This window comes from Aricia agestis, chromosome Z, assembly GCF_905147365.1.
Source record: "Aricia agestis chromosome Z, ilAriAges1.1, whole genome shotgun sequence".
Taxonomy (NCBI): domain Eukaryota; kingdom Metazoa; phylum Arthropoda; class Insecta; order Lepidoptera; family Lycaenidae; genus Aricia; species Aricia agestis.
The window spans coordinates 10,932,314-10,945,316 of NC_056428.1; the positions used below are offsets into that span (position 1 = coordinate 10,932,314).

The window sequence follows — 13,003 nt, forward strand, 5'->3', positions numbered from 1 at the left end:
ATCTACGTTTTAAATTTAAACCCTAGATCACAATTATAGTGATAAGAGTTAAAATACTATCCGACGAAATGAACACCTTCTTTTCTTGTCATTTCCTCCCAAACCTAGCATTACAATGTAGAGCAAGGAAACAATAAATTATTTTTTAAATCAACTTTTTCGATATCGAGTTTAGATTTACACTAAAAAGCAATAACATAAGATATCAATGGCTACGTAGGACGACATACGGCATTTGGACTCAACCGGCTCATTCATAAAAATACGGAGGTAGAGTTTTATTGAGAATAAAATCTCTTACAAATACGTCTTTGGTAGAGTTTTGGTTGTCGTGGCGTGAAAACTTTAGAAAGTGAGTATAAAAACATACAAAAAAAAAACTCCACAGCCGAACATATAACCTCCTCCTTTTTGGAAGAATATTAAGAACTGCTTAACTACAGCACTCGGAGGAATATTAATTAGTTAACTGTAATAAAATGATTTTGACATAAGCCCCATACACTGTGTCAGAGTAGACAGAATGATAGAGTATGCCGACTTAGAACTGATGTTGAAATTTTTAAATTTGATGTATTATGACGAAAATCGTCGCTAGGGTTATTAACTTGTTACCTACGAATTTAAAACTATGACATATTCGCTGGACGTGTTCCTCTTTGGTCGTATTGTTGTTTATGTTTTGGCACATGCGATTAAAATTGACAGAATCTAATTTTGAAATCTTTATTTTAAATATTTAAAAATGAATTATATCAGCCAGCGCGAGGCACATTCCGTTCATAATCCTAGTAAAACCCGACGAATTTGACAGATATTGAAACCTGTCCGTCTCTTTGCAGTCGAACTACTGGTCGTTATGTCTATTGTGACTGTGTGTCAAACTTTTCATTTAATTACAGTTAATAATTAATACATTATTCCGTCTCTAAATGCGGCCGTTAGAGTATCAGTTTGTACCTAGAAACTAGAAAAACAGATATAGACATTTATCCAGGCAAAAAGGCAAAAAGATGGCCTATAGTAGGTACCTACCTACTTTTGGGACCATTTTGACATTAACTGAAGCACGATAACTTCATGCTTCAGCTATTATCGACGTAATTTTTTTCTTGTATGACTTTTTTGTTTTATTTTATTGAATCTATCCAAGAGAAGAAATAAATAGTTATAATGTAACCAAATTAGTATTGTTTTATCTTGGTCTGTAACTACCTATGATTAAAAAATGTGAGTAACAATAGTTTTTTGCTGCTTAGGTATTATGTTTCTTATATTTTCTTGCACCGTCATTTTTCAGATATCTACCTTCATTTTACCAATATTATGTAGCTAGTGGTCACTGATCTACGTATGTTTTGTAAAAATAATGATGTTTTAACGAACTCTACAATTTTGGCTTTCACCCAATGCTTAATATATTATCTTACTAATGGAACTCGAATACTTCTTGTTTATTGAGATATATCTTTTTATAAAATAAGCAGGTAAATAAGTATTTTACCTCAAGGTAAATAAAGCAAAATACTCAGCTTGTAGAGAACAATTTCTGAAACAAACATGATAAAATACTCTTATAAGAAAATATTGTTTATCTGTTGTGATAAGAGCGATAAACCTTATTCTATCTTTATTATCTACCTATTTCATTTAATTTAACCTAATAGGTAGTTGTAACTCGTAACATCCCATTGTACGTCGCCAACATAAAAAAATCGTTTTCCCTCTACGGTGTACCGTAGAGAGAATTCGTGTCATCATTTTTTGGCCAATTAAGGCGATACAAGATGAGACAATCGGGACGGACGGGGCCGAAAATAAATCGCGAATCTCGGAATCCGAGTAAAAAGTTAGCGGCCGGCGATTACTGCGCGTAATTAAAGCCGAGGCGGGGCCGCGCTAATGAGGGAAGAGCCGAGGCGGCGGCGTAATCAACATTAAAGATTGGCGGGAGATGCGCCTCTCCCTCGCTCCCTCCCCCGCCCCCGCCGCCCGCGCGCCCCTCATTACTTATACAAAATACTTAAGACGCGCGTCGTCCCGCTCTCCGCGCGCTAATAGCTCGCGCCCACTCTATCGCCGTCCCGCTTCGCCCGCAAAGCGTAATTAAGCTCGCTTCGCCTCGCCTCGAAGGAGCCCCGCCCCCTGAGGGGCGAGGGGGCGGGTGGCGCAGAGCGGGAGCCGCGGCGCCCGAGCGCGCAGTATGCCGGCGAACGTGCTTAGTGTAACGTCGTGCGCGCTAGCCTCGCAACCTGAACGATACAAGCTCAAAGAAACAACACTTCCAGTTCCTCATTAACAGTTTTAAGTGTTTTTCGGTGCCAGTTCCCTGTGTTTTGACTGCTTCAGTGTTGCTTGAGTTTGAGAATATTGGACGAGTGCTAAAAGTGACTGCGCGTGATATGCCGCAAAAACGTGCATAACGGCGTTCTGCGGGCGATGCTCAAAGGTTTTAATTATTTTTTTTACTTAATGTACACATGCGAATTCCTACTTATTACTACCAAATCTATTTGAAAGCAGCTGAAATGAATGCAAACGCCTTTTGAAGCGGCGCGTAAAACTTTTACGCAGTTTTACGTTTGTTTTGGTTCGAGATAGAGTCGGCCGAAAAACTTTCGAAGTTGTTTTATTACTTCAATGCAAAATAATATTATTTTAACCCGTTTGAATACTATGGACAGATCATAAAACTATATATTTAATGATTTTTACAAAGTCTAGTGTGAATTAGAATAAAATGATCCAATAAGACTGCAACTCTACATTTTGCAAAAAAATCAATTTTCATTCTTATTTATTGTAAAACTTTTATCAAAACATTGCTATGTTTTTTTAAGATAACTAAATTGTCAGTATGTTTTGTTAGATATTGTTCTGCAGTTGTAAGCTACGGAAATTAGTAGGCGTATTTTAATGCAAAAACCTTTTAAACATTTTCCGACGCTATGAATACAAAAGTTTCATCTAAAACAATTTAAATCTAATAAGAATCATAAGCATTATTACTATAGTATTAGAATATTACTGTTTATGTAATTTAATTTTAAACTCTACAAATGTCAAGGTTTTTTTTTTAATTTATATTTTTCAATTCGGAAAAAAATCTCATAAATGGGTACTTACCGCAATAATACTTTTGTGCCTTAATTGTAAAAATACTAAAAAAATTGATAAAAATACTCGAAACAAAACGCGAAAGTTAAAAATTTTGAACGCTCAGCTTATCAGAATTTACTTAATCGGTAATAGAATTTATAGTCACTGTTCTCAATACCTTTTGATTTAAAATAATGTAATTAGTAATTAATAACTATTATAGAAAACAAATAGGAACAAAATTAAATCACATGAATTGTCGTTGGATTGAGATTTTTAATATTTTGATTTTGTATGAGCCCAACTGTAATAAAAAAATAATAAAATAAAAGTTTTATAGGTGTCTAAATATTTTATATACTTATTTTAATTTTAATATGACAGTTAAAATTGCATATTAGCAATTTATTTGTTTGTTTGCCATCGACTAGGCCGAGAAACTACTGGACCAATTTCGATACAATTTTGCGCATTATATCTAAGGTATTTAACCAACGCAAAGGACAATAAGTTATTTTATTTTCAGCGGAAATGTACCGTTGCAGTTTAATTTTATTTTACACTTACATATTCTGATGTTATTGTAATTTCAATAAATTATTATGTTATCCGAAACAAAAAACTGTCAAAATTCTAGAAAGTCATCGACATATAAATAAAATATAACTCGATGTGAACGAAACCAAACAAAAACTTTTTATGAAAACGTCGTTCTTGTTCACTGTAAAGTTTAAAATTAAAAAATATATATCTTTCTAGGCTTTTTTTCAGAATTGAAGCTACTTAGCTTCAATTATGAAAAAAAGGCTGATCAGGCAGTGAAACAAGAGCTTTTTCCATAGATATCTAAATAGTTATTTTTCTATACATTAATTAACTAATTCTCTGTAGTATTCTTAAACTTACTCGCTTTTTGTTTATTATTATTTTTATTTAGCCTATCGTTGCAGGTATTTCAGAGAATTCACGGTTCTTTGTAAATACCAGAGTAAACATTAAGTACGTCATGTTAGTAAACAAGAGCTGGCGGACATAAAATTAGCAATAAAAGTTTGTGCATAATTTCAGCTGACATTTCAAACAGAGTTGCGTAGTAATTCATAAATTTTGCTATTAATGCGACTTCTATATTTTTGGACCAATATTTGTTCGTCTCCACATGTCTATTTATAATGCCATTATATGGAGCTCACGTTGGAATGCATCTAGCATTCCAATTTTAAATAATTTAAATGAAATAACAATTAAACGCGCACGCCTGCATACCGCGCTGCGGGCAGCCTGCGTTTTGGTCTCCTCACAATATCGCTCAGGCAACAAGAAATCATTAATCAAAACAAGATTTGTATCAGATCAAACAATATTTAATTTATTATGGAGCACATAATTGCTATAAGCTGCGTAGGCGCAAGCGAACAATAGAACCGTCGCTATAGCACTGTTTATTTTGCATAGAATTTTTTATGCAGAACAGTTTAAATATCCAAATTATAGGAATGTGGTAAGTGGGAATACCGATTTTCATACAAAATTATGCTGCGGAGGCGAAATCTGGATCATATTATAGAAATTTAGATTTATTGCGAATTTAAATATTTATGTACCTAAAAAGACTTATTATAATAGCCGTTCTGTTTCATCACTGTGCAGATGTGAGTTAACTTTGTAAGTAGAGAACACCTGCGAATGTTTTTTATCGAGTTAAGTAACTTATTGACTGCTGCCTGTGCTAGTAGCACAGGCAGCAGTCAATATTTACATTCTACTCATAATATATCATAAACACAAACCACAGAATTTGGCAGAACCATAAATTACTTTTGAATTTTTTGGCACATAACGCAACATTGCACCTTTGTAATCAGATTACAAAGGTGCAATGTTGAATTTATGCCTAGGCATTAGAAAATATAAATTACTAGATGTACTTACTTAGGACCAACCTAAGCGACCAAAGCGACTGCGAAGCGGTAGCGTCTACCGCGCGGCGGACGCTGCCCATGTAATCTTATGGCGCCGTGCACACCTACGCGACCGCGACGCGAACTGTTCGCGTCGGCAAAGCGAAACATGCCCGTCAAGTTGTCAGACGCGTGTTTTAAAGTGTACATAACTAGACTTCTTTATTAAAACCTTTTTTATATTATTTTGGCCACTCTTTAGTTTATGATTTTTTTAATTTGTTTACGTTTTGATAGATTGTGTCATGATATTTAAGACACCTACCACATGTGCATGCTTGAACACAGTTTTGCTAGCGCATGCTTCTCGCATGAAAAGATGTAAGACTGACTTATCTACCACATGCATGCGCAAGCCACATTCTTGCCGAGATCGTCGGCGTATAAACAATGTTTGTCAATGAAAAACCATTTCTTCTGCTTTAATTTTTCCAGTGTTTGCTAGTGACAAAATTGATAATGAATAAATAAAATAATTTTTTTCATATGCGTATTTTTTTTTATTCCTGTCAGAATAATCTTTCGATTTGATCTTCCACAGAGCGAGCAGAGATTTTTATAATTCAATTAATTCAGTTGCAAACTGACGTTTATAATATGTACGTAAATCTGCCATTTTTAAATAGCAGCATACGCGCATTTTAACACCATATTTTCACTGACAAAGAGCGGCTTGAACACTGAACTTCCAACCACACGCGCAGACAAGCAAGTTTAAAAAACAACAAGACAAACTTTGGGGCTTGCGCGTACTACAATTTTACCAACTACACGCACAACGTTCAGTGTTCAAGCCGGCATGGGCAAGCAAATCTGTAGTCAAGCATGCACGTGTGGTAGGCGCCTAAATTAATTCAACTTGACCATTGTGGACGTGTTTTATTCCTCTGCACCTTCCAAATCAAAAGCAAACTTAGCATCTCGCAACCCTCATGTCCGTCCGTCCGACGCATCGCACTCTGATATTAAGTATGAGGATGTCATTACCACAACAGTTAGCATACACCAGATAAAGTAGCGCGTCTTCAGTGACTGTTCATTAGGCGGGTCCACACCAAGCGAGCCGCCTCGGCCGCGGCCCGCCTCGCGCGGCACGCGCCCGTGCTCGCCCGAGGCGGGCGCATGCTCACGCTCGGGCGAGCGCGCGCGCTGCCGAGCCGAGCGGTGTTGGTTTTTCGAAATGCTCAAAGGTGCCTCGGTCGTTTGCCTCGCGCAGTGTGGACGTCATATGTTTTGGTTTGTGCCGCGGTCAAAAATGAACGATCAGAGTCGACAACTAATATGTTGATACGCCGCAAATGTATGGCTTTGGGATGCCAGGGATCCCAATTACACTAACAGAGGGATGAGGGAAGATTCTTGGAGAAAAATCAGCCGCAAAATGAATATTCCTGTTAAGGTTCTAAAAAAATGGAGTCTTTGTGAGGACACGATCATACAGACGAGATTCTCCTATTTTTTATAGTGGTGTATAGCAAAATAAAAGCATAAGCTACCATGGCTGTGCGTACGTGCGGTGCCATCGTGTCTTTGTGAGCAATGGCTCGGGCTGTTCGAGCGAGGCAACCTTGCTGTGTACGCCCGTCCGCGTCGCCCTCGGCGAGCATGCCTCGCCCGCGGCTCCTCGCTTGCCGCGCGCGGTGGGCCTCGCCCGAGGCGGCTCGCTTGGTGTGGACCCGCCTATTAACAAATGAAGTTTGACGGTTCGCGCCGTAGTCGCGCAGGTGTGCACGGCCAGTTTCGCGTTGCAGACGCTCCCGTCTCGCGTACCGCGTCCCCTGTCACTGACGCCTAGGTTTGTTCTAAGCTTTATTCCTTTTAATACATTTTTTAAATTGTTGTATTGTCATTTCTGTGACAAAAATATTAATTTAAAAATTAAAATAGACGGCATTTGAAGTTAAACCCTAAGCTTGAAATATTACATTCAGCTGTGAATTAGTAATTTAGATAGGTAATTTATTAACATGGGTTTATACTAATTGAACTTACAATAAGTAATAATAATAATTATTTTCTCACTCTTTTCGATCTTTAATAGATCTCAAAATCTCAAAATCACGTACGCACAGCCATGGTAGCATAAGCTACCATGGCTGTGCGTACGTGCGGTGCCATCGTGTCTTTGTGAGCAATGGCTCGGGCTGTTCGAGCGAGGCAACCTTGCTGTGTACGCCCGTCCGCGTCGCCCTCGGCGAGCATGCCTCGCCCGCGGCTCCTCGCTTGCCGCGCGCGGCGGGCCTCGCCCGAGGCGGCTCGCTTGGTGTGGACCCGCCTATTAACAAATGAAGTTTGACGGTTCGCGCCGTAGTCGCGCAGGTGTGCACGGCCAGTTTCGCGTTGCAGACGCTCCCGTCTCGCGTACCGCGTCCCCTGTCACTGACGCCTAGGTTTGTTCTAAGCTTTATTCCTTTTAATACATTTTTTAAATTGTTGTCTATTTTAATTTTTAAATATTAATTCAAAAATTAAAATAGACGGCATTTGAAGTTAAACCCTAAGCTTGAAATATTACATTCAGCTGTGAATTAGTAATTTAGATAGGTAATTTATTAACATGGGTTTATACTAATTGAACTTACAATAAGTAATAATAATAATTATTTTCTCACTCTTTTCGATCTTTAATAGATCTCAAAATCTCAAAAAAATCCTTTTTATAAAGTAACTGCTACATTATTTCATTACACCGTGTTAATTGATTTCGACGGATCTAATTAAAATGTAATTATGGTTAAATTTAATTACTCGTTCCACCTCAACAACGATGGATCAACAAAAAGCGCGTCAACAAGCATATTGTGAACTCTGTTCAACGCCATCTGTCGGCCGATAGTGGAACTTGTTATCAGCTTGGGAATTGGGCAGCCACTTCAGTGATAACAGCCATCGTGACTTGAGATGAAGATATAAAGATAGCTTATCTGTTTGTCATCGATTTAGGTATGAAATAAATAGGTAATGTTCGGATATTAGGTACATACAAATCATGAAATGTATTTTGATACTTCAGTATCTATATTATTTGATATTTCAGTATCTAGCTACGAATAATAAAAACTAAGGAAACGTAACTTTCATACTATTACCGTTTTTAATTTATACCGCTCAAGACCACCTAAATATGTTACATTGCAAAAATGTATTGAAATGTGTACATACGGTACACATTTTTGACAAGTATTGTAGAGCATGTTTTTTGACGGAGTTACTTTTCCTTAGTTTTTATTATTCGTAGGTATCTAAATATTAAAATATTCAAAGTCTCGCTAAAACCAGAGAACGATTGAACCGATTTAGCTGATTTTCGTCGTTAAAATATAATAAATATAGTAGGAGAGGAGTGAGTGATAAGAAGTTCAATTCTATACTAAGTATTATATTATAAAAAAACGTACTTACTGCTCCACCAGAGCTATAAAGCCTATACTCCTATAGCTTCATACATAATAGTAGAGAAAAAAAGATTTCAACATGTAAAATGTTGTTGCCATTATTTATGATCTAAATTTTTCCTGTCACGACCAATCACCCAAATACATAGCATTATACGAAAGGTGTTTATCTGAGCAGACCGCAGACGTAATCAGTTAAGAGGCCGCGGAGGTTGATAGTCTCTTTCATAAATATCACATGAATACAATATTTGGCATAATTACTAGTCTTAAAGGCACTATGTATTCTAGAGCAATCGTACCAAACACAAGTTGGTATTTCTTTTAAAACGCTGGGTTATTGAAATACATATAAATCTTTCCTTTTATAAATATTTGAAAACATGAATGCACCTGGTATCCCTCTTAGGTTAGCTCTTGACTTAGATCACAGATTAGATCATACTAATAGGTATTACTTTCCTCCCACCCCTTTCTCCGATTTGTAAACAAAAAAATACTGATTATTTCAATAACAAGGCTTAGGGCCTGTTTTACCACTTCCCGATAAAGTGCCGGATAGGCTATCCACAACTTATTTGACAGATTTTTCATACTTTATCTGTCAAGTTAAAGCCTAGCCTTGTGGATGGCCTTTGCGGCACTTATCAAAAAGTGGTGAAATAGGCCCTTAGTATAATAAAATTTGCACGGGTTACAATTAAAAAGTGGTAAGTACCTGACCACGTAGGAAAATATTGAAGCTGGCTTGTGACAACAATCAATGTTTTGCCCTAAGCTTCTCCGAAAAACTGCTTTTGCCATATTACGGTTCAGCCATCAGCTTATGGCATCATAGTATTTTTTTCTATACTTAGCCAATGTTTTACGCACAATAATTGCTTTTAATGTTATTGTGATTCCAATCGACCGTTAGGCGCATGCGTGACACCGTTTGCCTATTTTTTATGTTTGTTTGACCGTTACGATTCCACACGACGACCATATCCGTTCGAATCGGTGGTCCAATTCTGGAAAAACAACTAGCATTGTTGGCCCTTGAAAAAAAAATAACTGTCAAAAATTAAAAAAAATCCCAACAGTCATGAATTCATAAAAAGATGAGCTGTCAATTCTTTACGGTTATTGTGATACTTCCTCTCCGCTTCAAACTGTAACAGTGATCTATCTTCCGTTTTTCTGTTATATGTTTCCTTACATATATGGATATGGTAATTTGTTTCCGGTGCGGCGCGTGCGCGTACCTCGACATCTATTACTCGAATGGCGTTAGCACGATTTGCATTTGAATTTCGACCGGCTCGCGCCTAGGGCTTACAATAGAGCGTGTCAAATTTCGTGTCTTGTGCCCCATTGTGGCCATAGACACGTGCGTACAGCCTTCTTTACCGGATATGAAACAAGATTTTCAGTTACATCTTAATTTTTTGAACACTGTAGCAGGGAAATAATATTTTATTGACGTGGTACAATATTAATTTCTAGACCGTGCATGCTTTTGCTCAGTTTCTGAGAGCCTCAATATGTTGAAATAGCTCTATGATGAATTGATTGTCTACGATATGAAAAATTAACATTTTTGTCAACGTTGCGTTCCGTTAAAGCTTTTAATAATTCAAAAAACGAGTATAAGACATAACGACCGTCGAATACATTAAAATAACAATGTGCCTGAACTTAGACATTATAAAATACAAAAAACGTGTCAATAAAAATGTTTTTAACGAATTTCATCGAGAAATTGATACGAAAATGGCGAGGCGTGGGCGGACCATCGGTATGTGCATTTATATTTAATAGGTAATTATTTAAATGAACACAATTTATGTGGTCGTGTTAGTATTATGTATAAATTAAGAATTCATTATAATATTAATGCTCTTATACGAGGCACATTTTAATTAATTAAATGCAACGTCCGTGTGATGAACATTCATATTATCAATATTCATATTTTATATGCGTCATCAATGCCATTCAGCCCATCATCATATCGATTACAAGTCACTTACAGCTGAACTAAATTGACATAGGTTATAGGGATTTTTTTCGACAGCCCAAAAAAAGCAACAGTTCAATCACATTTTTTGATCAATGAAAAGAAATATATTTTTTGGCATATTTTTTATATTATGTAAGTAAGTACGTTTGCCGTGTTTATTATTACTTGTCGAACCAACAATTTACTTCTACTATAATATTCTTATGTGACAAATATTTATGCCTAAAAAAGTCAGTATTTTTAATTAAATATTAAGTATATATTAAAACATCAGTTTTTGACACTTTTTCTATTCATGATCTAGGCTTGAATAATACAGGGCTATTATCACGGTACAAAATTGAATAATGATGATTTTAGCATAACTAGTTTAGGCACAAAAGGAAGAGAAAAAATATTACAAAAATATATTTTCACATGATAAATATTTGGACTTGTATAATCATTGCTGAGATTTATACATCCACTTTTTCAGATATAACTACATTATCTACCTCCTTAAAGTATTTAATTGATATCATTTAATTAGCATTTAATGCAACAAAATTTGTACTGAAAATTTAATATTTCCCGCGAGGTGCCAAAAATACAACCCGAAATCTTACGAAAAAATGTCCTAACAGAAAACTTGAAAATGCTCAAACGCTTCATATTAATTCTATCTTGGCACAAAGTTCCAACGCCAAATTGGCCGAAAAAAGGTTTCTCACCTAAAATGCCGGCTTCACCAGGTAACGAGCAGGTGAAATTTGCTAATTAAGCGAAATTAATCTGAGCATTTCTCCCCGTGACGCTTTTGTTGAGACTGGTTCCTTCAAGGCCAACGCCAAACGTGAACACGGAGACGAAACATTGATGCACTGCTCAGGAATTCGGAACTATAATGATTTTGTGTTTTGCTTAAGAAGAATATTCTTTTTGCTATTATTTATGAATATTACGAAGATATGCATAAATAATAGCCAAAAGAATATTTTTACAAATAACTAGGTACAAAAATATGAAGCCTCCCAGAGGTTGAAAATTGATAAAGAATATTATGCTTTTTAGGAAAATAAACTTTTTTCTTCTTTTCTTCTTCGTTTTCAAAAAAAAAACTTGATAATAAATGTAGCTGCAGGGAGAAAAAGAACTTAGAAGCTATATTAGGAGCGTACAGGCTCACCAGTTATTAGATGCCTACGAAATGGAAAAATCGTAAAATTACAAAAATAATTTTCCCGATCTACCAAACATTAAAACAGAAGTTGAGATCGTAAATCTAAAATCATACAAGCATTATCGATTTATGAGCTACGTACTTGATGGCGTAAAATAAATTTATGGCTCGAGTCAGCCGTACGCAGTTTTTAATAATAGTTATTGAAAAACGCCCGAGGTGTAGGCTTCGCGTGACAAAGACTCTCCATGAGGCTTTGAATTTCTGTGTCATTATTTGAAATTTGAATACGTTTTTCTTGCCCTTTATTACTTATTACTAATTAATAATAATTACTGTACTTACTTGCATTTTGGTCGTTTCAAATGCATATTTTAGCAATTTGATAGTGCATAATTTTATACAATGTCTTGTGATTTGTGTCATTAATAAAATCAGAGTTATTGCTCAATAATTAGAAAACTTTTACTTAAACTCTTTAAACAACTTACCAATTTACGGGTTTTGTACAGTTTTTCTCAACTTTTTACGGAAAGAGAGTATTTTTATGCAGTTTCAGTCACGAGCAGTTGGCTGCTCGCCAAAAGTTGCGGTAATCTTATGGCCATAAGGCTCATAAGAAAGAAAAATGCTCATTGCTTCCTTGCAGGGGTATGAGTGTATTATATTTACGTCTAGAAGTATCCACTTTAGCATATTTAAATATAATTGTTATGGTTTTTAATGCATAAATAAAAAAAATATGTAGCAGTTTCAAGTGTTGAAAAATTTTAACCGTACAAATTAGACACTTATTATATGATATGACATACTGTATCTACCGATAGTGTTATCTCCTATAAGTACTAATTGAGCAGTAATCTTGTTTATTTTGGCGATTAAGTACACTTCCTTGGGGAAGCTCCATCCATCATCGTCGATCACAATTATTGGACACTTTATTAGAAAATGTCCAATATTTGATAAAGATCAAGATGTTCCAATGTATCAATGTAGTATCGCAAAAAGATTAATAAAGTGATTTTTGTTTTTTCGCCTGTCTATGCGTACCTGGCTATAGAGTTTTAAAAATTAAAGCCATGTACGCATCTAATGTAATTTTGTTTTCCCCTTTTTGCTAAGTAACATAGTATCTTGTATATATTCTATAGTTTCTGAATTATGAGAGGGTCAAACGTGGCTGCAAATGGTTCGTGTAATATTACACACGGTGCTGCTCGCCAGTTTTGTTATACTTGAACTTGGCTTGACACGCTACCGCGTGTCTAGATTTACTTAGAAAATATTAAGTCCTTACATATTATGAAATTGGCGTTTTGTTGTACAGGTCACTTTGATCTCAAATATCTCCTCTTTGGTCAAGAATTCCAAATTCAAATTTATATAT

General features: G+C 35.9%; 1 protein-coding gene across 2 annotated transcripts in view; it reads left to right on the plus strand.

Moving 5' to 3' along the window:
- Window positions 1-2,215: 2,215 nt before the first annotated feature.
- Window positions 2,216-13,003, plus strand: part of LOC121739533 (zinc finger homeobox protein 4) — a 68,655-nt gene continuing 57,867 nt past the window's right edge. For both annotated transcript variants that reach the window (XR_006037463.1, XM_042132049.1), the window contains exon 1: window positions 2,216-2,449. The gene's annotated coding sequence lies outside the window, so the exon portion shown is untranslated. The remainder of the gene's footprint in view (window positions 2,450-13,003) is intronic.